Here is a 26999-nt window from a genome sequence, read left to right as displayed (position 1 = left end):
GTACCTGAGTTTAAAATGCTATCAGATAGTAGTTATAACGTTATAATACAAATACAGATAGAACAATGCACAAAGTGGGCTGATGTTTGGACATAATTTCTTCAAGTAACAGTGGCAGATTATATTAACCTTTTACAGGAAGTGTTTGCGTATGGAAAGAGAAGAAGAAGAAGGAGGAGAAGAGGGGAATGAGAGCTGGCACTGCAGTACAGCTGATGGGTTGAATTAATGAGATTGTAGGTATCTGCATGGCTGCACATTTTGACTGGGCTCTGGATGAGGACCGAAAGGGAGAGAGAGAGAGAGACGAGAAAAGAGGAGAAACGGGAAGCAGGGAGGTCAGGGCAAGCAAAGAAGGTGAATTACGGACACAAGCGCATGTTACCGTTGAAAGCCTCTCATCTCGAGCTCCCCAGTTATAACCTTCAATTAACCTTCCTCCTGAATACAAGAGTGTATGAGTAGTCTGGGTAGGTGTGAGTGTCTGTGATTGTGATGTGCTGGCATATTCTCCTGTGCATGCCTGTGTGTGTGTGTATGTGGCTTCTCATTGGCTCCTAAGCATCTGTTTTTGCTCAGCTGAAAATCGATTTTACCTACCCCCACTTTTCTGTACGCATCTGAGGCTCATTGAAATTCAAAACACTCAAAACACACATCTCTTTATTGGTTTAGTGCTGCTGAGCTCTGGACATCCAACTAAAAAAAGGTGAACACACATGGAGACACTGGAAACACCAGCAGAATGTCAATTGAAAGGCAAACGAAAAAGTTCAAAACCTTGTTCACTCCTGTGTTGTATGATTCTTGTGGAGGCACTCTTTTGGCCCCATGATGGCGTCAGTTTGGTTACCTCTCACTACTTGTAGGTAACATGGAGGATACAGGCGCAAGTTTGCACACAGTCCTTAACTAAGTAACAGCAATGATGGTACACATAAGCTGAATCCTGACTGATTAAAAGCTGGCCTGAACAAGCAAAAAGGTTTGCCATAAAAAGATGGAAGCATAAAAACTAGAAAATAAAACATGTAAAAATAGACAGAAAGCTACCACAGGTAGGTATGTGTTTGTGAGTAGCACTACTGTAGCATCAATGCATTAACATGCTGGAACATTTAGGCTTTTTTTTTCACCTTTTATTTTAATTCTTGCATTTCTAACATGGTTTCACATGTTTGTCTACTATTAACTGTGATGGGGTTTTCATTGTGTTTCGAAGGTTTGGATTTGGTAGGAAATTAATATTTATCACACAGTGTCAGTTTTAATTAATACTTCATTATTGTTCTAAGTGGGCATCCTGTGAACTAATTTATAGGTGCTTAAAATTTTTAGACAACAACATCAACTATCAAAATATACACGCATCCAATCCTATACTATGAATGACAAAGTCAAATGATTTTAGCTATAAATAAAACCACTACTGATGAATAACAATGCTTAAGTAAAAAGTTAAATTCATTTTTAAATTAAAGCTTTAAAAGAGTGAATATTGCCCATTACCTTGAAAAATATGCATATTGCCATATCTTGAGATCTTATGTGATCTAGTAGCGATTGAAGTATATACTGGGAGTGACTCTTAGCTACTACCACACCATATTTTAGCTTGATATCTATTAAAAAGTAATTGGCTGAGTTATAGCCATTTTTGTTTTTGCTAAAGTCAGTCAGCTGTGGTGGTCATCTTGAATTGGGCTGACTCCAAAAAGTTGTACACCTACATCCAATGATTACTTTCTGAGAGTTTCATAAAAATTGCCCAGTGATTGTTGATATAGTTTGATAACAAACCAACAAACCAACACACACATAGGCAATTACATCACCACCCACCTTTCACAGTGGTAGGTGATAAAAATGTGTGGTGTAAAGAAAGGAAAATTCAAAGATTTTTTTGTTAAAGCAGCTGAAGTGCTTGGGCCTCATTTTCAAACTCCCTTCCCAACCAGCTTACCAGATGATTATTAGATTCAGTGAAGTAGGATAAGGAAAGAACAGGAAGATATTGGATGAACAGAGAAAAGTGTAAATTAGTTTCTTTTACCTTTCTTCAAAAAGGACAATATCCTGCCTGTTGCTACACTCTTTACGTCCTTGCAACATTGCAACTAAAAATAGCAAGTTCCAGCCTGTTTGTGTGTGTGTGCTTCTAGTACAGCTGCTCAGGGGGGAGGCTGAATAGAAGCTAATGAAAGCCATGTAAACAGTGAACATCTGTGTGGGTCTATTCATACTGTAAAAACACATTAGGCTGTAGATGGTGCATGTGTGTGTCCATGAACTCAGAGAACCACACCCCACTTTTAGAGTTTCTCTCTCCTCCTGTCCAAGACCCAACTGCATTTACCCATCCCCCCATTCTGCATTCCACCAAACTGGAGGGGCCTTCAATAGCTTCCTGACTGCTTCTTTATGCCTTTTATGCACCTACCACTTATACACACGTCAAACTAATGTGTGTAAATTAGTGGATTTATAGAGGACTACAGTAGGCCACAGAATACTTGACTACTTAGTACTCAACAGAACATAAAATGTAGCATGTGTCCATCTGTGTTTGCATAAAAATCACGTTTATGCAAAAAAGTATGTTGGCCGATGCTATGTCTGAATAAAAACCTGAACGAACATGTTTCCCAGCGTTGATCAACCTGCATTTGCAATGTCTCATCTCAGATCAGCACAAAATATGGTTATATATAAATGAGGTTGTGTGTTGTCATTTCCAGGTGCAAACTTCTGCTTTTTGTTCATACATTGTAATTTTAGGCAAACACATATTTAAGACTAATACCTGGGGGTTCGTTAAAACAACACACACCAGAGAATTTGCTGGAAGTGCAACCACATCATAATTTGTGACTGCAGTCTAAAAAGAAATAGGTCAAATGTGGGCTGAACACACACATTCAGGAGACTCACATCATGTATAAAAGGGGTATTATATAGAGACAGGAGGGACATAATTTGCTGTAATAGATTGGGGATAATTGGCCATATGCATGTGTGTATAAGGCTGCCTTTGTGGTCCCTGTCTAACATTGTCTGGAGGTTATTCCAGACAGGAGATGTTGAAGCTGCCGGAGCTGTATCAAAGAAGGGAGCATTGAACAAAAATCACAAAATACTTTTTGTTTTGTTTTTGTTGTAAATAAGTTCACAAATTGATGCACTAATATTCACAATGTATATTTTATTGCTACATTTGAACAGATCATGGGAAAGATAAATTGAAAAAAGAAACCTCAAATAGGAAGACATTTGATAAATTATTATTATTATTATTATAATTATTATTATATATCTAGGTTTTTCCCCCTATAGCAACTTAACTTCAACATGAGAAACAAAGATGGAAATTGGAGTTGAGAGACCATGAAAGATCAACACAGGCACCACAGACAGGCTTTTATAAAAAACCAAACCCCCCTCTCTTTGCTGTAACGTCAACACTATGTGAATGAAGCTGGCAATTTTCAGTGGCCACAAACAATATTTAGGCTCTGCCAACTTATATCCTAAGAGGTAACTGAATGAGGTGCACTATGAGCATCAGTTAGAAGGGCATACAGAGTACAGGTAAGCACATATTTTAAATCTTCAAACAGAACACTTTCCCTTTTTCCTTCATTCTTTTCTGGCCATCTATAATGCTTAAATGTAGAAAAATAAACTGATCAAGGAGATGTGTAAGAAAAACTGCTTACAATTTTTTTTTAAAGTTTTGTTGAATGTTCTTTGTGGAGTCGCAAAAACCGTAAGAGTCACCTTGAAAAAGTCAGTCAAGTAATATAAATCTGATTTACAGGATTTTACTCATAATTGTTCACTAAAAATAGAAAAAAAATCATGTTTACTGGGAAAACATGTTGCCATTTTACATTTCATAACTAAAAAGTGCATCTACTGTATATGCTCTATATGCAGTTACTTATTAAGGCACAATGGCCTTATTTTTCTGCACACAACCTGATAAATGAAGTCAAGCCAAATGAGTTTTAAAAGATGACTGTGCAGTATGCTGTAAAAATACACACCACAGGCATTATTTTTTGGGTACATTTATCCACCTTTAATATTCAATTTAGATAAAATTCTGTGAACTGATAATAGAAAAAAAGGACACTGACTACAGAAAACAGGTGCTGTGAAAGAGTTTGCCCCATTTAATTATGATTTCTTATATATAAGACACACACACACACATGCCTATGATAAATAATAGGGGTTAAAATCAGGCTTGTGCATGTGTGTACAATTTTACCATGATTGAGATTTATGACAGAGAAAGATGGATATGAAAGGTTCTATAAATCTGGTTTAAAGAATGTGTTTGCACTTTCTGCCTTTGTGTGTTCACACAGTTTTTCTCATAAAACTACACAGATTCATATGCATCTTGCCTCATGTATTTATATTTCCTGATGTTGAAACACTATTTTTTATGTCTAAAATTAACACAGTGCTTATGCTTAATGCTATAAACAACTTAAAATTATTATTTTTCAGTGAGTAAGACAGTGCTGAAACAGTGATATCAAAGACAAGAAATGCCAATGTTACCATCAATATAATCTGATTTTAAGTCCTTTAACATTTTTGATTCAGAAACCTAAAGTCTGTTACAAAAGTACATGGGTATACTGTACATTTGCAAGCACATTTATCTGCACATTATGTGCATTGACTGTCTGAGCTGCTTCACTGCACTTAACTTCAAAATCAGAAAGAAGCAACACAAAACTCTGAAGACTTCCCCCTACATTTTGCAGAGCTTCCACTGCGCCATGTAACAAATCAACATCATGCTAAAGTGGCAACATGTGTTTCTTTTTAACAGGGAATTCTTACTACCTCTTGGACTTAAAATAGACTCCAACTTCTGCATGCATGTACTAGGAGATCAGCCAGTTGACAACCAAGCTTTTAAGTTGGTAAGCATTATTTTGGTTCCTGTAATTGAATTGCATTTTTGCTACTATTTTTCCACTTGAGCACCATCTGGGACAGGAAGTATAGAGAAAGGAGTGAGAGTGAGAGATCAGTTCAAGTGCTTTGGCAGAAGAATGTAAAAAGGAAAATAAAGCTGAGCTGAAGAAAAACAAAGAGCAGGGAAGGAAAGAGACAGAGGGAGAGAGAAAATCAATACCTTGCCTTGAAGAGAGGCCTACACTAAAGGTGCAATTATGCTAAATGTGTTTTGTTTACGTGGCAGTAGGCCATAGAAATTTCACAACTGGGGGGCTGGGACTAAATTAAAACATTAGGACTCCAGGGTGTAATAACTTCAAACTAATTTATCCAGAATTTGATTTTCTATTTCATGTGTGCATGTGCGTGCGTGCGTATATATATATATATATATATATAAGTTAACATAAAGGGCAACAAAGTTCTTAATACGTCTTCCATGACTGCTCTGTGGCAGTGTCTGTTTTTGTCTTGTTTTCTCACTTCTGCAAACTTTGTGGCAATGTATTAGTGCTAGAAGGACTTCTTTCCATTGCATACCGGTAGATATGCAACTTTTCAGATACATATGCTACTTTTTCACAAAATAAAAGCCCTTCAAATCCTGCCACTCATCAGTCATCTTGAAAATGCCTCCATACTGTTACTTAGGGGGCAGGGGGGACAAGATGAGGTTCATATATAAAGAAATGAGGAAAATCATAAATACAGTGGTGCACTGACTGGCACACTGAGTCATCAGTTAAATCTGCTAAAAATGATATATAAAGAACTGAAACAACTGCATACACAAAAAACTTTATAGAGTGTGCAATTTAAAGGTGCCTTGTTTTAGACACCCAAACCTCTGAAGTGAGTAAAAACACCCTTGTCACCATTATAAATGGATTCTGGCTTTCAGTTAAAACGTCTATGAGCTTTAGAACTAAAGACCATGTGACAGCAGATGGTGCGTCAGTGCAATCACTGGGACACTAAATCCAACCAACAACATGGCCACATAAAGGCCTATAATGGCAAAGGGTGCAAAATTTCTTGGATAAAATGCTACAGTGCTACTAAACACCACAATGGTTTTGAAACTGACAAGTTTAAAGGCATAAATTAAGCAAGGTTAGCTTTAGAAAAGGCTGCCTCACTATGTAAAAACATTTCTTTCAAAACCCAAAATTGTTACCAAAAACCCAAAATTGTTACCAGCTGTTTCATTTTGCTTCAATAGTTCTGCCTACTTCTTAAATATGTCACAGCTATGTTCTGACACTAATCCATTCAACAATCCTCTCTGAGAGACCGATGTTCGACAGTGTAAAGTCCCTGTTTGTCAAAGCCATGGGCTGCTGTGAAATTTGAGCTGGCGCATGAAGGACAAGTTGACAGCATCAGGTGACACTCACTTCCAGTGCAGCTTTACAGGCAACCCAAGCTGGATAGATACAGTATGAGCAATGGAGATCTTCAAACTTTATTACTCATTGTGGTTCACTTGCTGGTAACCACCACAGTCCAATCTGACATATTTGAGAGAGGACAGAAAAGGTGAGAAGGAGTTTGGTGGCAGCAAATCATTTTGATTGAAAGCAAGGCTGATATTCGCTTGGAGGAAGACAGAAACCAAAGTTAACATCAAGAGGTGTCATCTCATTTCTTGTGGAGTGTAAGGTGATGAGTCGCTGCTAAAAGATGAAAGCAGATAGGAACATATTTCACCTTGCGTCAACAACACTACAACCCAGCCTGACATCCCTGAAATCACTAAAAACATATACCAACGAGAAGAACTGAAGTATTATTGTGCCATGTTTACTAGCAAAAAAAGTTCAAACAGAATTAAACTGGCTATTATAGTCTAAAGAAAACTTCTGAATAAGGTACAGGCAAAAAGAAATCAAATCCTGTTGGAAAGGCAAATAGCAGTGCAGTTCACCTGTTGCCTCTATCAACTGATACTATTTCCATCTGTGGCCTCTAACTCATTCTCACTAACCACAGAGGTCATCCAAAAACAGTCAGTGCAATTGAGACACAGAAAGCACTATGGAGAGAGGGTGCATCGAGGCAAAACTGGGAAAATGAAATCCATTATGCCTGAAACAGAAGGGGAAGGTTGTTGTCACTGAAAAGACTATGAAAGAAGGTAACAGCAGTAAGTCTTCTCACTTTCTTATTCAGTGAGACTGAGTTGAGGGGAGGGCGAGACAAACAGAAGGGGAGCCTCAACAAGGGGTAGCATTTAATATGGTTAGCCAACAAAATCCTTTTAGTGAGTTTAGTCTAAGGAAGGTTGTGCATTGCCCAGTGATGAACCAAAAATATTTGGCTGTCAAAATACTACAAAACTAATAATGATTGTCATTTCTGCCCTTCGCTCTCTCTTTCATATTTCCTAATCTCCTGGATCTCCATCTTTTCATTCACTTGCTTCCTCTTCTCATGCTTTAATGCTTTATTTTCCTTTCTGCCCAGTCTTCTTTGTCAGAGGTAGCAGGTTAGGCCTCAAAGGAATTCTTGCATCTACCCCTCCTCCATCTCTTTCTCCAACTCCCTGCCTGCATCTCTTATTGTTTCCTTCTAGGATTAATAAAAAAAAATGAAATAGAATAAGTATTGCTCATAAAGCATACACATGTCTGAAATCTTTTTTCTCCCTTCATCTCTTCCTCTTGTCTCATCTCCCATTGCATGCCCACACTGCCTGCACTAACAGGTCAAGTGCACGCAATCCCCTCAGCTAACGAGCTATATCCACTCATGAAGTCCGGCGTAAAAATATCCTGGCTGCATTTCAAAGCAGAGGCACAAATATTTTGGTAGAGGGCTACTTTGGAGCACTTTGGATGCTAGAGGGCAAATATTTGAACTCTTGAAGAAATTTTAAGCACATCAGATTCAATCTGCAGAGTCAAAAATTAACAAAGGAAGATGTTCCATTGAATTGTGTCCTGTGTGGTCAGTCAAGGGCAAAGTGTGCTCATGTTTGTTATTTGCAAGTCAATTACTGTTATTTGCCCAGTAGGTAAAAGCTAGGAGTTGAAAGGCTACAGCTGCCTAAGAAATAAAACAAGAAAGGGAGGTTTGGTTGTGTTTACTTATTGGCAGGTTGCGAAAAAAGGTGGAACGGTGATTGGCTGTAAGGTTATCATGTGATAGATTGTTCAGGAAGCCGACAAATCACTTCTACTAAACTGGTTTCCTTTATGACAGAGATGAATGGTACAAAATCACCCATTGTTCAGCCTCGTGTTTGGCAAGAGAAGACTCCTCACACATACACATCATTGCAGCTGTGAATTTTACACACAGTTTCTCATGCACAGATGGCCGCTAGAACAAATTATGTGATGATCACAAACTAATATAGACATTTAAGTATTCACAATATGCATGAGCATGCACACACACACATACACACACTATTCTACTGTGGTTAGTGGAAAGGACACCCTTATTTGTTTACAAGCTTGTGTGCCACAGCTAGCTTCAACTATTAAAGTGGAAACATCAAGTAGATGTTTCAATTACAGTGATGGCAGAAAAAAAGGTGTTTAAATGTTTTTAAAACCTCTCTACTCAAACATGATTTCAGTCAATGCACATGAGCAAAAGCTCATTCCCCAAGGCACACCAGCCATTTTATTTAGTGCATGTCTTTTATCTTATTGACATCAAAGTCATTAGTGCATGGTAAGTTGTAATGTGATGGGGGAGGGTTTGGTGTCACAGACTTTTAATGTGATTTTCAACATTGCCTTTTAGCAAGACTTCCTAATGCAAACTTGTGAAGACTCTTACTCATCAACCACATCACAGACCCTTTTTTTTTCAACAGTAAACCGCAAGGGCCAACTCTATCTTACCATGACTCAACACATGGCTGACAGACTCTGAATTCCATCTTGTTGACAAAAGCAATGCTTTAGACCACCACTGAGCATCAGCACACCTCTTTGGACATGCAACTATACAGGTCTCACAAACTGTCAAAAACACACACGAAAATGAAGTCATCTTAGGTTACAAATACTGCCTGACAAAGTCTCCTCACACTACCTCTGTGTGCTGTAAATTCTGCAGAAAAAAGGGAGAAGGAGGTGGGTGGGGGGTGGTCAGTGTTTTTTTTATTTTTTTAAGAAAATCCCACTTTGAAGTGAGCAATGCACTTGAGGTGAAAGAAAATATTTTACTTCAAAGACTAGGCCAGGTTCCTCAAGGTTCCTCCTGGCTTCTTTTTATAAACATACTATGTTCAACTCCAATCTTCCTGAGAGGCTTATAGCTGGCTGTCAGCATGCAAGAGGTATTTTTAAAAACTGTTACACTTGAAATTTTATCCAGACAGGCAAATGACACATGGTAGTGGGGAGAAAGAGAGAAAGAAGAGGGAGGGGGGGGAGGTTCTTCTTTAGTTTCCCAATTGGTGCAAATTTCCTCCTAATGTGCTTTTATTATGTACATTAATTTTAGGGCTGAGCAAACATAAAGCCTGTTGAGCGACTATTGGATTTAGAGCTGTAAGAGCTCACAAATACTGTTTTAAAACTGGCATGTTTCCCTTTACTAGTTTATCACAGTTTATTGTTGATTATATACTGTGCTCTAAAGAAGAAAATTAAGTGTGTTTTAGAAGAACTTCAGATTGCGCTTCCAATACAATATTTTTCATTGTTGTGCTATTTACATGATAAGATTTTGTAAAGTAGAAAATGTCTCCATAAGTGATTTCAGGCCATTTGTGCAAGTATTCCTCCCAGTTACTGATAACTGATACATTCATCCTTCAGTTGCTGCAGTGTAATTGTTATATAATAATTTATTTTATTTACTTTCACTCCCAAATTTGCACTTTTGTCATTGACAAATGACAAACAAAATCTTTCTTAAGGCTGGATGAAGTGGAAGACAAAATGTTGGGGTCAGGACAAGGTTTAAAAGAATACTGTATGTTACATACAAGTATTATAAGAAGAGGGGAAAATAATCACTACATTTGAAAATGCAGGAGAAAACTGAAAAATGTCTAATTTTAGTGGGACTATTATGACCATGCTTTCTATACAGGGTCACAGAAACCAGCGATCAATGGGTGAGAGATGGACAGAGGTGCTGTTCCAGAACAGCATTTTAGAGGATCAGTGACATAGGATTTTTGTCAGATATCAATGAAATAATTAGTCTATTCTATGTTGCAGATCAAATCTTTTTCAATATATAGAATAACAACTTCTTTAAAAAAATATTGTTTTATTAAATTGAGCAAACTTTTTCAAAATATGTCATTTTCATCAAACTTTAATACATGTAAAAAAACAAAACACCAACTGAAAAATGACTAAATTGGTATACCGATTCATTAATTAACTGTACTTCAATGCAATTTTCAGATTTATGGATCTAGGCTGACTAAAGTCTCTCAACAGGGATTGAAAGGGATTGAAAGGGTGAAAGGTGATTTGTTGGTCAAATGCAAATCACACAAGAATCGAATAGATCTGCATCAGACAAGTGTATGTTGCCTGACAGAGAGAGACCTGCTTTGGATGAAAATGTCAATATCCTAGAAGGATAAAACATAACAAACGGCCTTTGACTGAATATAAATATGACACACCAGCTCATGCCTTATCTACTCAATTCCATTTTAATACTCAGATCACATAGGACACAAACAGAAGCAAAGGCCACCATCCATCATGTTCAACATTACCTTCTCTTTTTACTCTGATTGTCTGGATACACCGAAGCTAGGCAGCCCTTTGTAACACATGTTACTCCCAAGCAATACTCCCAAAGGCATCAGCCAAACAAGAACCCTCTGTGATTTACAATAGAGGAGGGCACTTCATTATTTATTGGCAAGGCTCACAGCCTAGGGGCCAGGCCATTACCCCCACGTGGGTGTAGATGCCATGGGCAGCTGTTGGTCTCTCCGTGTGGTAAAGCACCATGTTGTAAAAGAAAAAAAAGGCATTAAAGTGCAAACTACAAGTTAACTCACAGGCCTTGGAGTACCTAATGTTTTGCTAAACAGGCTGAACACCATTGTAGAAAAACAGATCACTAAATGGTATTTGTAAGAAATAACAACAAATGCAGAAACAGAACAGTCTCTTTTTCCATAGTTTACCACTCATGTAAACCACTCATTCAAGTCCAGATAACACTTTAGTTGAATAAACTGCACCACTGTTGCATTGAAAAGAGTCCATCCTGTACTCACAGTCAGTGATGTGCAAATGAGGTAAATTGATAGGCATATAAATGATCTTGTTGGCAAACAGAGTGGCTCTGGTCTGCCCAGTTAGGCACATCTTCTCTGGCATTAAATTCTCTGAGCCCTGGCACAGGCCCCTCCTGTGGCAGTTGGCGAAAATGGCAACGGTCATCTTAGTGTCTGCAAAATTAGGAACACCTTTGCGCATCTAAAAGGCCATTTGGCTGAAGTTTAAAAAGCAAAAAAATTCCAATCTGCTCTTTCCTAGTCTTACCCTTATGGTGTATCCCTGAAGGGCGTTGGTTCAAATTCATTCTCCTTTATCTCCATAAAAATGGGAGACCCTCTGCTCCCCATCTACCTCCTGTTTCTAAGACACTGTCTCCACTTTCCTCCTGCCTGTAGTTGCTGTCATTACATCTACACTATCTCCTTTCTCTCTCTCTTGCATGCACAAACACAGTTAAACTCTGTGATTTTTGCTTTAACTGTTTCTTTCTCAACCCTCATTTTCAACTACACTAACCCAGGGGCAAATACAGTGGGGCTGTGAACATCAACCCTAATTTCCATGCCAAACCTGCTTTTGTCTGTCCTTTCACATTTTTAGTCCTGCCTCCAGCCTATTGGGATTACAGATTGGGGTAAAACGACAAATGTCACAGGGGCTGCCTTAAAGGGGTGAAGACTGGGATTTACTCCAAAAGAGCTCCCACCCATGCCTTTGGCGACAAGAGTTAGGGTGAATCCCATTTCACCCATTGGTCCTACCATTTAGCCCTAACTCTGTGCTGGGCGTTCATGCCAGGAGCTAGGGTTGGCCCAATTTTTCTTTTTTTGTGATGCAGGGAGTGAGTGAAGTTGTAGGGCTATCTAGCTTCACAAAATTAGGTTTTCCAGAGGAGCACTTCAGACTGAGTTTTACAAATGTTACAGTGAGTGTAAGTTTAGAACAAAACATTTATTTACTCACCAGTGGAAAGTAATTAGCAGCCTAATAAAAATTGTTTACAGTCTATTTTATTTATCAAAAACGGATCAACTACTATCATAACTTGTTAAAAATATATTAGTTATTCTGTTTTGTCTGTTTAGCAGCAGACAAAACAGAAACGATGATTATAGATCATAATATATATATATGATCATAATATAGGTTACAAAAGTACATTGGTGCTCAAAAAAACAAAAAACAAAAAAACCCACAAAACAAAGCTGTTGTGAAAATCATTACCAGCACCTGGCATATGAGTATTTTGAAGGGGCGTTCAACTTTGGAAATATTTCAACCACTACCCTTTGTGTTATTAAATTTAAGTCCAAGGGGTTACTCAAATCCAGGGAAAATGGAATCTGGTTTTAAAACAAAGCACTTAATGAGGACCAATAATTCCAGGTTTTAACTTTTCTACATTGTATCCATATAGTTTTGGAGCTGGCACTTCCAAAAAGTTATTGTAAAGAGCATGTAGAGGGTAACTGCTCAAAGACATTGGGGATCATAGGGATCAAACATTTAAACATAATGATTTAACTATAAAAGTACAAACCCTATTTTTCTCCATTTCCAATTTATCACTGATTTGCTAAGTTAAATTTGCTCTTGGTTCCTGGACACATTTCCTAATGTATCAGGTATGTATGAAGTCTAAACATAACTGATATGGTTTTTTCTTTATTACTAGTATACTCTTTGTGGACTTAGGCAGCAAGCATATTCAAAACAGCTGTGTCCCTGCTTCTTTGCTTGAACACCATTTAACTATACTGACAGCAAATAGATTCTGATAACAGCCCCATTTATTTCTCTTTAAAAGTCTATCAATTTTCCCCCTGCTATGCATGCCCAATTACATGCCCGACCAGATAAAAATGTGTTTCCTTACATTTTATCTTTAGTACCAAATGAATTTAAACAACATTCTATTTATTTATGTGAAGATTTTCACTCAAGAGTAATAGCAACACTAATTGTTATTGTCTGGACCTTTGTCCAGAGGCCTTATGCTTTTTACCAATATCTCCACAGTGTTAGATTTCTTTATTAACATTGGGCTGCAATTAATCAAGTCTTTTCATCAATGATGATTGTCAGAAAATTGACTGTGCTTTATACAAACCACGATATTCACGATGAATTTGAGAAATTGTACTGCCAACCCTCTCTCAGCAGGGCTTGGCTTTTTTTGCCAATTACTTTGCTCAAGTTCTGCTCTAAAAAAAACTTCAAGACACCATATCAGCTGTCCTATTGTGCAACAACCTCATGGGTGAGTGTTTGTGATGTAACAAGTCTGAAATCTTTACACTGCAATAGCCACAAAAAAAGAGAAATTTGTAAAACTCTAAAGACAATAGTTAATTCTATTAAGTTTGTTCTGTTTAATAAAGTTTAATGTTTTCATTTTGCTGTTAATTTACTAATGAATGATCTTTTTTGTTATGTTTGACAACATTTTGATCAACTAAGGTTGTTTTGAAATCCAATCTAAAAAATCTTTGATGTGAATCTTATTTTCCACAAACAGCAAATTTCCCTTGTCGTTCCTGAACCGCTATAAACTACTATTACACAAAAAAATATAAAGTAGGATCATGTCAAATGCAATCTTCCTAATGGAACAAAAAGCAAATGAAAAAAAAATAAATATCCAAAACCTTTCCTCTGCCAGGGATTTGACCCATAAACAAAACTGACAGTAGAAAATAGNCCCCCCCCCCACCCACCCCCAAACCTCTGATGGCGCTAATCTTCCCAACCATGGGTGGTTTCTCTGATTGCCATGCTGTCACGCTTGCCTCAACCTCAATCACTTTTTAATCAGGATTATCTTCTTCAACACTGAGATTCAAGAGTTAATTAGTGGACCAACCACGTCAGGTGCTTGAACCGTATTCAAATTGTTTAGGTTTATTTTTATTCTGTTGCTCTGAATTATCTTCACCTCAGAATCTGTGAATTTGTTGAGCAACCAAATATGGCAGACTGCAATAAAATAATTTCAACGGAAGTCACGAGAACAATGACCAATTTCATTTGTTTATGAATACAAGTGTGTCAGGCTTAGCTAATGTTGAGCACCCATGCTTCTTTGCATAACTCTGTGTGCATGCATGTATATACATACAGAGTATATCTGTGTTACAGAAACACTGAAGTTATTCATAGAAAAGCACAGTAACTTTTTCTACAGCTATGTTTTTACCTTCATCTTTCCACCACAAAACCAGTGTGAGTAGAACAACTAAATCTCCAACTTCTCAAAAAAGAGAGAAAAAATGTTTAGGTTGCTCAGTCTATTTCCTGTCAGCTGAATACAGTGGAGTGGCTGTCTCCATTTACATACAAATGTCACCTTCTATCTTCCCAGGGGCTGGGGAGGTTTTACTCTCTTCACTGCGATGCGCTTGACAAACCTTTGTTCCCCTTCTGGGAGGCGAGCTTGTGTTGCAGAGTGAGAAAGTGAGAGGAAACTCAATGCATTTTGCCTCTGGTGCCTTCTCCCTGTCTTTGCTCTCTTTTACGCACCACTGGTACTCTGTAATTTGTGTATCCATACTCAAGTACATAGGCTTTGTTTCTATTTAACTGAAAGATGAGTAAGCGCGCTGTTTGAAATGGCACCCAGGCTACTGAGGTTGTAATTACTGAGGAAGCCTTATTATTAAGCGCTTCGATGAAGGAGTTTTGTTGTGGTATGGGAATAATTAATACAAAATGAATGATTTAAATAAGAAAGGCTGCTAACGGAGTGGTAAAATGAGAACATCTACAGTAGTACAGATTTAACTTGCATTAATTGAGGTGATAGCATCATGTGCATGAAGAAATCATCAGCTTAGAAAACCCAACCGGGCAGTACTACTGTATTCCCAGAAATGCACAGGCAGCCATTTTCTGTGGTTAAGTGGCCCACATAGTGTTTCTGTGCCATTTCTCATAAACCAGGACGCGTATCCCCTGATGCATAGGGATGAACAATCAGCCTGACAGGCAGGTAGTTACTCCTCTTTAACCCCAGCTAGTGTTGAGTGATGCAACAGAACAGCAGGGGCCCTCCCTTTTCTCCCCCTACTGTTTCCCTCTTTCCCCATCTCCTCACCCTCTTCCCTTCTTCTCCTTCTTTTTTCCTCTGCCTGCTTCATACACTCCCTCCTTTTATTATTCTCATTTCTTTCTTTATCGCCATTCTATCACTACTACCATTCACAAGCTCTCTCGTTCTCTCCCTCTCTGTATCTTTTTACCCAGAGGCCCATGTTTCTGTGCTTGCATTACACACAATTACTTCCATCCATCAATTATCTGCCTACTCCTCTTTGGCTACCCCACTTCCCTCTCTCTCTACTCAATAACACCCCCACTATCTTGATTACACATGTTTCTCTATGACCCCCATTTCACACCCACCCACCCCCACACACAACTCCCTCCTTCGGGGGAGCTGAGTGTGCCTCCTCCCTCCTTGCCCTGTGGGCCACCCTCACACCAGATGTCCCTAAAGTTTGGGTGAGCGTGTGCTTGTATGGAGAAAGCAGGAACAAAAGGATGGGGTGGCGGTGGTGGTGGGGACACAGATGGGTGGCAGTGATTGTGAGAGGAGGGGGATGGAGGGGGGGATGCTGAATGGTGCCCAGCCATCTTGCCCTGGGCTTTCTATGGGTGGACAATAAACACCATTGGATTACCAGCATTTAACACACATACACAAGCAAACCCAATCACCTCCAAAATATCAGTTCTACACTGTGGCAAGCTTTGTGTGAATTTGTTATAGTTGTGACGATTTTTAATCAAAATTTTAGGAGATATTCTAATATATAAAATATTAAGTTACTGGTAATGTTACTTTGTTTTTACTGCTGCAGCTTTTGTTTGCAAAAGCTGAAGTAACTAGCTTTGAAATAAAACTAAACACATGCTGTGATAGAAATTTGAACTTCTTGTCACAATAACTTTGCATTTAATATTGAGATATGAATTGTAAACAAATTGATTTTGATAAATCTGGAAAAGCTACGCTTCAAGAAAGCATACTGCAATTACAAAAGAGGCTCTCCCTTACTCTCAAACAATGGCTCTGTGACTACCTTCCGCTGTCAACTCAGATGTACAACTTTTATTTATTCCATTTACTGCATGTACTTTGAAAACATACAGTATGGTTTCACCTTGAATGACACACAATATTCTAAATCTAAAGGCTCTGGCATACTCCATAAGACATCAAGAAATTGTTTTGCGGTCACGTGGTTGCAAGACATTCGTTTTTACAGACACCTTTAATAATTCACAAGACACTCGGATCAGAACTCCCGGGAAGCTCCTCCCTCCTCCTACAGCATTAAAACGGATTTCTTCCCGTCGGCTTCTCAACTCTCCTATCCTTATACAGAATTTTGTTTCCCTTACCCCGACCAGACGCGTTTATTAAACAGACTGAGACAGTCACAGCCACGAAGAGCTGCCTGTGTCTCCACGTGGTCTTTTTCAGCTCACAGGTTTATAAGTTTTGCTGGAACAGTTGTAAAGACGGCTGTATTTTCTAACAGCCTGGGCCAGCTGCTTTTCAGCAGAGCAGTAGAAGCCAAATGACTCCATTAAAGCTCACCGGCTTAAACACACCCAAAACAACTTTTGACCAATCACACAATACTTGGCGTAAACCCTCGTGAGAAAAAAGTTTGATCGGGGGTTTGTGTCGCAAAGGGCGGATGAAGCTGCTACGCGAACAAAAATGACAATTTTTGTCAGTCACATGAATGAGAGTCGATTCTCAAAGAGGTCACCTTGATAATCACAGGTTTTAGCAAACAACAAACTATAGTAAAAATTGTTTCAACAAACCAAATTATTTTTACCAATTGTCTCTTTAGAAGATAATGCATAATATTGATATATGTCTATTTCTTTTTCCTCAGTTGGCTGTCCTGACACCAGTTACACAACTGTGAGTGAAGAGGATGCTTCTCAAAACATGACAAATTTCTGCTGCCGACAAGAAAAGACCATTTTGTAGATAATACTTAGTCTTGACAAAGTGTTTAGGGGTTTATCATAAGATGGGGACAAGCTCAAATGTATACAAACTTCCAAAACGTATTTTTTTTACTTATTTTCTTCCCAAGTATACAAATTACTGAGCCTGTTGTGATTCCCCTCCAAGGTAACTAAATAAAACCTGTTTGAAACATTCAGACATAAGAATGTGAAAGCTCTTGGCTACTCCCCCACTCACGATCATGTGGGTGCACTTAGCTCATTTAAACCTCCCAGGGGTCAATCTGCCATTGTGAAGGGCAGCCCTCACTGCCACAGCTAGTTTGCAAAGAGGAGTTACCCCAAGGGAAACTTCTCCACATCATTCTGTGGGAAGCCACCTAGTAATCACACTTAATATAAGTAAAGCCCAACGGCAAGCATCACGCAACGCCCAAAGGCAATGCAGACAGACAGAAGCAGATACACCCATTTGAATCCAGTTGTAGAGTGGCTGTCAATTACTGCTCTACCTATAAAACATTATTCATGTAAACTTCAAAATCATACATCATTTTTACACAAGAAATCTGTTCATCTGTTAAAGTGACTGCAGCCATCGAAATGTCAACAAAGTAGGTGTTACAGTTTGAAATAAAATCCAATCTTGAAAAGTTTGATGTTATTTTTAATTTCTTGACAGAAATGCTTTCATTCTTCTGTACGGTTGATTCGAGGTGAACCCACCACTGCAGCAGTTCAAAAATCTACATTGTCTATAGTGCTGTAAATATTTCACCATGTCTGACCTAGTTCAACTTCTGATGCAAAATGCCATAAAAATAGTACCAGTAATTCACACCACCAGTATGACACCAACGCATTCAGTTGACATTGGATTAATCAAAAACAGTGCATGTGTAAAATGGCCTATAAAGTGGATGGGATAAAGGCCAAGGGGAACAAAAAGCAAACTGACATTTGTGTGAATATTCTACATCTGGTAGCTTCCTCTGGCAGGCATTAACAAACTATGCTCCATGTTTGTTCAAGTATGGTATACCTTAAGGGAGGCAGAGCCAAATGAATGAAGGGTCTCCTCTTGTGCGTCTGCAAAAGCAGATTACTGTCACTTCATCAGAGAGAGCTGGAGCGAATCTTTTTTGTAAAACCTGGAAGTACCAAGGGAGCAGGCAGGAGGCTATGGGGGGATGACAGAGTGTGGATGTATTCCCAAAAGACTTACCAGATATTCTGGCAGGGATTAGTATATTTTTGTGCATGTGGGGGCAACGTTCACCTCTGTACACAATTTATAAATACATGTTCTCTGATCAAGACTACCTTTTCTACTTGGTTTATTTGGTCAAAAACAAAGGCAAATATATAGTTTGAAAAATACAGAACTAATATACAACTGTATTGACAGCACTATAGCTTCCTACATGATTTCCACCAAACACATATATTGATAAGGAGTAAAAGAGTGGAAGCCTCTGTTTGTCAACAGCATTTTACATGGGAAGAGTTTTGTGCTATTTTGTTCTCATACAGGGAAAGAAAGCCAAAAGTGTGATCCAGAAAAAGATTAATTTCAGTGACAGTCAACCAAGATGCAAGTTGGATGTTAACTTGTCCAGCAATGAGTGAGTCTTTTTAAATTGACTCTTTATTGCAGGAGCCCCTTATCAGACCTTCACAACTTAGGTCATCTATTCTCAAAAACACTGTGTGTTGAGAACTGCTGACCTTTAGATTTTAGGAGAACTGGCGTGAAAATATGGCCTTTTAGTGCTGGCCTTCATCAAGCTATGCTGAGGACCAAGGAACCAATTTAAAAACCAAGACAACCAGCAGGCATGTCTAAGTAAGAAGCAGACTATAAATCCTCTCACATAAATCCCTTGGAACATTTAGTAAGTTACTCCAGTCTCTTAACAGAAGACTTACATGGATAGTTAGTGGAGTTAGGTGAAGCACTTTTTGGTTTGTCTTCACTTGAAGTAGACAGTAGTTAGAAGGCTGTCAGTTTTCAGAGATGCATGGTGAATTCTTGATTCACACCTCAGCCACTAGAAAAGTTCATTTAAAAGCTCAAACATTTCATAGTGGTTTGAGTAAACATTTTTTTGTCTCCAACAAATCATCACTTGTGCATCAGACACTGACTGGATCCAAAGACCAATGCTTATTTTGCAAAATGCATATGGACCAAGTTTCATAAGTTGTGGACCGTATTTCAACCATAGACTGTTATATTTTATTATAGACCAAATGTCTCTGCCTTCTCTCATTGTTTGGAATTAAAGCCAGCAGAACTTGGTTTATGGGGACTGCCATGTTGTACTTTTAAAACCTGAGTCAGTGCAGTGAAACCAGCTGACAGTGAAGGTCTGTCCAACTCCAGCTTCATCTTCTAGGTTCCTATCAAACATTGTGATATATATGATCTGCGGTTGCAACACAAATGTTTTTTTTTCATGTAAATGGATGCTAAAGCTGAAGTAGGTAAAAAAATAAAAAATATCTGATGTAGCATTCATTTAAGCCGTCAGAATATAGGTTTGAATTGCTGGAGGTGGAAGACAAAGTGCTTCTGGTGATCCAGTTCTGAGCATTGCTTCATCTTACAGTAGTCCTCCTTGTTTTGTACAGTCTTTATACCAAGATTGTCTTTCTTAAAAAGTAATGTCAGTCCTAATATCTGCTTAGCTGAAACTAAAAACATCACAACTTCATCAGCAAAGAAATTATTCTTTACTGATGTTTCAGGAAGGTCAATAACGTACTTCAGCACTTAATTGCTAAATGCTTGTAAAATTGTTCTTAAGCAGCTTTCAAGGTTTTTAAAAATCAGTTTTTGGTCTGTTAGTGTTAGAAGATTTGTGGTTTAGCAATAGTATAAGCCTCCATGAGACTTTATTCTGACTTAAAAAACATTGATTTTTTGGTTTAATGAACATTGTGGGCAGACAAAGCTGTATTTTTATCTCATTAAACAAATAAAAGTGGCACTTTTGGTGAAACCAGGCACTGCAGGAAATTAACAAAACACTGTTGAACAGCAATGACACTTCTCTAGTCTTTTACCTCTCTCAAAAACATATTCTTTAAATGAGTTCACCCACAGTTGAATGTTCTTTGCAATGTTTTCATCTTGTGGAGTGATGCCATGCTCTGAAACAGTTAGATCCTGGGTTTACTCAGCATTTCATTCTTTTGTCTGGTTATGTGGCGAACGTCAAAGAATGGCTAGTCTACAAATCAAAAAAGGAGAAGAGGGAACATTTTACAAGATACACTTCCTCCAGTTTTCACAGCCAAGGTAATTGCACCTTGTTTCACCAGAAGAGCACCGATTTAGCACTCGGAGCAAATTAAAATGGATAAACACAATTAGCAGTGAGTGCAAAAGCACCTTAGCATGGCACACATTTCTCTTTTTCCCTTTACCATGACAGTCACTTCAGCACAGCTATTATTAACTGCGTTGCTGTGTCAAGCACAATGTGGCTAATTGCAAAGCACTTGATGCTACAAAAAATCTGCTAATTTGGCACAGAGTAAAACAAACGGGGCATGAGGTGGTAAAAATGGGCATAAAAGCCTTGAACAAAAGGAAAATCATATGATGATTATTGTTTTGGTATCATTATATCTGTTGAACATTTCGAAACATTTGTTTAGACTACAGTACGAAAGAAAATACAGAATCCGAGGCTCTATTATTTGAATTATGTAACATCTGAAAGTAGCAAAGAGTCTGCTGAAACTTAAAAATGTTTTGCTGTTCATCCGTTCCTGTGCACCACATGGAAAGACATGAGAAATGGAAGCGCCTTTGAGCAAAACAGAAATGCTTGAACGGCGATCTATAAACCTATTCATGGACAACAGTCCAAACTGGTAAAGAGTGAACAAAGCACTTCATGTTAAAAATGGTGTAGCTTTCTAATCTGTGATTTCTGCAAATAAATAAATAAATAACTCCTAACGTCGGTGTAACAGACATGCTGGTCACACTCAGCTGCCTGTGCTTGGCAGCATATCCCTGGCATTTCCATCGCCTTTTTGTCCGTCTTCCTCAGTTATTTGACAGTGATCAGGGGTGATAAATTGTTCAATTAAACCTGCATTAAGAATCCAGAGCGGTGCTTGACGTGCAGCCTCTTGGTTTAGGTGTTGTCCAATTACTCTGAAGGACAAGACTCCTTCTTGCTACTGACAATCAACATGTGACTCTCATCAAAAGACAAATGGCTTTATTCATATGAGGTAGCAGGCTGATTGAATACAGCATAGCAAGACTGATGAGCCGGAGCTACAAAATAGGTAAAATCTGAAGTTTGATTACATATGGAAATACACAGGATTTGTTAGAATGTCTGTTTGCTGAAAAGGAGTGTAGAAGAAGATAATATATTGTTCATTGTGATGAAAAAGGCTTACTCCTAAAGTGTCTTCCTAAATGTCCTGTTAAAATAAAGACCATTGCAACTTTTTGAACTTACTGCCTTAACAAGAGAACAAGAAAGAATCATAGCCTGGAGCTTTATGCTTTTCTGTACAAAAGTCTCTCCTCAAGGCAGAGGATTCACCTCAAGGAAGAAGAAGAGAAAAGGCTAAAAGCAACAAAAGAGCTCTTTGAAAACACTGAGACAACTTAAAGCAGCTACTTGTTGTTTATCTGGCGAAAAGCAAATCATTAGTTGTAAATACAGCAACTATTACAACAACAAACAAACAAACAAACAATCTAAATCCAAGACATCAATAAGGTAGCAGTGTTAGGCTACATAGTTACCAGATCAGATTTATACAAACCTTTAAGTCAGTGTAAGCCCTAACATGTTTTTATCTTTTTCATGAATCACAAACAAACAAAAAGCAAACAAGTTACTTTGTAAAATATAGGGTTTTTTTGTCTAAATTTTCATTAAATGTTTATTTTAAGCTTTGTTTAAATTGAACTAATTATGTCAACCACTTTTAGAACTCCTGGTAATCTTTTCTTGTCTTTATTCTGCCTTTTGAGTTTGTATAAAGGAAAGGAGTGAAGAAGAAAAGTTGCCATCACTTACTCAGCTCCGTGAGAAAAAGTATTTCTGCCACTACCCCCCCGGTTGGTTTACGGGGATCCCTTTCGAAAACCCGTATGCTGTGTGGCTATTCAGCTCATTTTCCTCAAAAAAGAGAGGAGAAAAAAAAGTAACGTTGCATCCCAGATTGGAGGAAAAATAAACGCTATATTCCACTTTCCCGAGCGCCACCGAGTCACTTGTTAACGAAGGGAGCGAGTTAAAAATACTTCTTTTATTCTGCGTGCTGTTTGTATTCCTTTCCTTTCACGGAGATCAGACGCTCCGAGTCAGAATCTCTTCAGAGAAAAAAAAAGGAAAATAAAAAATAATATTATAATAAAACATCCTTTAATAATAATCCGCGCGCGACTCCAAATGTGGATCTCTCGCGTTATCTCGGCGTCGCAGGTTTGGATTCCTTTCTTCCCAAATCCACCTCGTACGAGCTGGGGGTGGGGAGACAGGAGGCAGACACCCCCCCTTTCTCTCCCCTCCTTTAAAAGCTGAAGAAAAAGAAGAAGAGGGCGAAAAAAATACAGAACCCTATGTGTGTGTTGCGTTCAGTGACGCCTCAGAAACTCCGCTTCTTGACTTCTCCGCAAACGTGTAGCTGACCACGTGGTGCGTTCAAGTAAATCAGAAGTCATAACACCAAGAACGAGTTAGTGCGACTGATTTATTTTCCTTTTCTTTATTACTGTTATTAGTATCATCATTTTTATTAATTATAATAACACTGTGTGCTTTAATGAAGGACTACAAAAACACAAATAAACTATATCGCAAGATTAAAAGATTTTTGCAAAGATATGAACAACTAAGATATACTGAGCCTTCTTTTATATAAAGAATATGCTCAGTAATAAATGCTCATTATCCAAATGTTTTGAATAAAAATGTGGGGGCCATGATATAATAAGTTGTTTGATTTTGTTTACTATAAAATTTTAAACCTAATCTAATCAGTACAATGTAGTTTTATTTTGAAATGACCCTTTAATGAAAAGTTTTGTAATATTATTAAATGAACATCTTTAATGCAAATATTGCATTGCTTTCCTTTGCATAGTTTTTATAAAGTCTTGTTTCTTAACCTTGTTTTGTTGTGTTTTTGTGATTCTTGTTTGTTTTTTACTTTGTTTTCAGAGCATTTCTGAACAGCATTCCACCCAATCACAGAAGGCTTTAGCTGAAAGACCTTTTATAATTGGCTGGCAGGATTTGAATGTTAATGGCGACAGCAGCTGGTGCTCACAGTGTCCAGCAGGGAGGCTGGACAAACACCAGAGACACATCAAAAAGCTGACCCACAGTCGGTTACGACCGGTCAACACGCAGCAAAATGTCACGACAGCTAACTGAGGTCAGTCTCTTTTGTGTTAAATCACATGTTAGTTCAAACTACATTCTTGGTCGGAAGGTTGTTAAGTGACTGACTTTTTCAGGGATTTACACTGTGGCCTCAGAGCGGAAACATAACTTGTCCCCTTTGCCCAGTTACAACTGTTCAGCTGAAAAATAATGGTAGCAGGCTGAGTCAAAGCATTAAAGACCAAAGTGTTTGATGAAAACCTGAAGGAAATTAGATGGAATTAAGCAATCTTTGGAGAGTGCTACAGTTTTTAAATCACAGTGCATCAAATGAAAAGGCATGTCCTGCCCAAATGGAGGGAGAGCAGCAATATATTTTGTGTGAACTTTTCAAGTTCTGCAGGCAGTAATGGATGGGAACAAGGCCTGTTAAAAAAAGACACATCTTGCTGGGTTTTTGGCAGAAAGCCACCCTGAGTCACAAGTAAGCCTCCACTGCCCCCTTTCTGCTCTTTGTTTAAAATCCAGTGTGACATGCAAGAACACCAAAAAGAAAAGTAAAATATGCGTCTGATTGGGTGTGAGAGTCTAACTAATTTACTAGTGAGCAAAGAAACACGTGTTTATGTTGCATGGATTTCTCCCTTGGCCTCTTATTCACACTACAGTCCCTTATTTAATCAAGGCGGTAAATCTTAGGAGCAACCCAGTGCTCTCACCACCACTCCCCTGGTGGCATGAGCCTTAACATGGTAAATTTCACTTGCGTAGGAAAATGCGCTTGGTGGCCGAGGCTGGTGCTTTGGAGGGATAAAAAGAGCACTTACTCGCTGACATGTGCAATCCATAACAGAATAATGAGACTTCTCCACTCAGAGCCTTCTACTCCTGCCTTCCCTGTCCACTTTTTGTTTTGCCTTGCGAGTGTTCATAAATGCCATGTAAATTCAACAAGCGGAAGATGTGGCGAGTGCTCCAGGGAGAGCATTTAATCGTTCACGTCTTGTTACTGAATGTCGTAACAGGATGTGGAGTGTTAGGCTACTGCAAGCTACGCGTGAACTTTGTTGAAACGGCTATCTTCTTGCTGTTATCTGCAAGTGAAGGCGATCCTCATGATGATAGCTGCTTATCATTGCTGTCTAACAGGCAGATTGAAGGGAAAGATATTCAAGAGAAAGCAACTTGTAGAAAAAATTTGTAGTTTTGTATGTATAATATACAAATATGACATTTTAAAATGATTTTGTGAGGCACACCTGATGTAAAACTGAATGGATTATAATACCAACCTCATTTAAAATATTTAAAGGGATCATTTACATCTTTTCAAGCATCGTTCTTTGGAAACATTATGAACAAATGATATATTTCCTGTTGCAGATAACTTTTTGAATGGCCTAGCTTTAGAGAAATTGAGTTTAATTCTGATTGAACTGAGGAGCTATCATGTGTGGCCAAGACTAGAGGGAATTAATTCTGCCTTAAGACAACTACAGTCTCAGAAATTTCATAGCAGCTCATGCAAACGCTGTTTTAAAACCCTTTACATCACTGTATGTTTTGCATTACGTAGTGTTTCTGACAGAAATGTTATAATTTTCCTGCCAGAAGTGCCTAAGGCTGCACTGGAGGTGCTACAGCTACTGTAACTGCTAGAGTCACTGTTTGCAGTTATGGAATATTGAGACTGGAGTTGTTTTAGTTTTGTCTTGGCCTCATTTTGGCTAATCATTAGCTCAACAATCCTGTCAGAATGGAACTCTATTTCTTGAAACTAAGGTTGTTTAGAGAGCTATCTACAACTGGTAAAATATTTATTGTTCATAAACTTACAACAGAGTCCCATTTCAAAGAATCTGAACTATCTTTTTATTGTCCACTCTAGACCACTGATTTCCCAAATTTTTAATGTTCGGCTCCACAAAATAACAATGGCAGAAACTCACAACCCTGATTATTGCTGGTAAAAGATATGCAGATGTTGCTAATTAGTCAATTAAACATGGATATAATGACAGAACAAACAGTCTCATAAACTGATATAAAACAAACTTATATCCTGTAATTATGTCCATATATCCTTTATTTACAGAAGCAGCATCCAGATTTTCATGAAAACTTCTAACTCTTCCTTGCCCTCATCCTGTTTTTAAACCCATTCAAGACGAAAATAAAAACGGTGCTCCTCTTTGCACCCTTAGGGGCTGAGGCACAATCGCCTCCGATAGCAGCGGGCCATTGCTCACTCAGTCCCTGGAGGCGACAGCCCACTTACTGCCAGCTTGTGCTCGGATGGAGGACTTTTCATCACCCTTCTGAAAACACAATTAAAAACACATGCATGTGCCAGTCGCCTCTTGAGAGCTGCTCCCATGCTGCAAGTTTAGTTACTCCAAGAACACCTCACCCTCTCATATTTACCTTCCTCTGTGACTAAGCATTTGTCAGCTAGTTTAGGAAAGGTTAAGTGGTTCTTGTTTTTGGTTGTACAAGACAGGTAGAAAGTAGACGTGGGACAGTTCTCTGTGTTAAATCCTGAGAAAAAGTTGCTGCTTTGTAGCTTTAACAGTTTACTGGTAAGCAATGGCACCCTAAGCATTTTTTTTCTTTCTACCTGGAAGCTAAAATGAAGAGCACTGCTGGTTTTTGTAGCAAAGGGTGGGTTTCTAAACATACACTAGACTCACATAAACACAGCGTGCAGGAACAGAGACAGACTGACGGCTATTAGAGTGCAACGATGCTTACCCTTATCTCCCACCATGATAGAGATCTACATAGAGCTTGGGAGAGATTATGAATTCATTACCTTTATACACAAGTGAGCACTGTCGATAGACAGCAGTTTGAGAGTGAAGATAGGAGCTTGGTGGGTGCTCTTGGAGAAGCAGGGGTGGGAATACAAGCCACAGAGGAGAACTGATCCATCTGCTTTCTGCTTTTTTAGGACAGTATAAAGGGTCAAACATCATCTCAGATGCTTGCACTTGCAAGGTTTTAAATCCTATCTTCCCTTCCATTGTATTTTCTTTTTAAATCAAAGAAACTGAAAAAAATAGCTGGGTAAAATTTGGTATGTTTAAAAGTTGACTTTACAAGTTCTTGAAATTGCCTCTGCCGTTTATTTTTCCTGGGGGTGCCATGACAACACATCACAAGCCTTGTCTTTTTAAAAATGTGCTTCTGAAATCCCTTGGTGGTGATTCCGCAAGGCAGACGAGAATCCCTCACCCACATCGTGCCAATCAGAGCAGCTGTATTTTCTAACGTCTTTGGTTCTCGTTTCGTTCTGATGTGTTGAAATTCACTTCCCAGATTTCCTTCCTCCAGCTTAGAAGCTAATCTAAGTAATCAGTGAAATGAAAGTGAAAAGTTCAGTTTTGGTACAGAAATCAACTATTCGAGTACAAAACTGTACAATTTTCACTTCAAA

The 26999-nt window shown here is 38.4% G+C and overlaps 1 protein-coding gene across 24 annotated transcripts in view; it reads right to left on the bottom strand.

The window, feature by feature from the left end:
- ptprsa (protein tyrosine phosphatase receptor type Sa) overlaps window positions 1-26999 on the bottom strand; it is a 214226-nt gene that overhangs the window by 137098 nt on the left and 50129 nt on the right. Inside the window, exon 1 of one of the 24 annotated variants that reach the window (XM_017413358.3) lies at window positions 22253-22754. The exons of the other annotated variants lie outside the window; for them this stretch is intronic. The gene's annotated coding sequence lies outside the window, so the exon portion shown is untranslated. Of the gene's footprint in view, window positions 1-22252; window positions 22755-26999 lie in introns of those variants that run through there. 24 annotated transcript variants of the gene reach the window in all.

This window comes from Kryptolebias marmoratus, linkage group LG24 (assembly GCF_001649575.2).
Source record: "Kryptolebias marmoratus isolate JLee-2015 linkage group LG24, ASM164957v2, whole genome shotgun sequence".
NCBI classification, from domain to species: Eukaryota; Metazoa; Chordata; class Actinopteri; order Cyprinodontiformes; family Rivulidae; genus Kryptolebias; species Kryptolebias marmoratus.
Note: the sequence above shows the minus strand (reverse complement) of the source record. Positions and strands in the feature narration are given on the sequence as shown.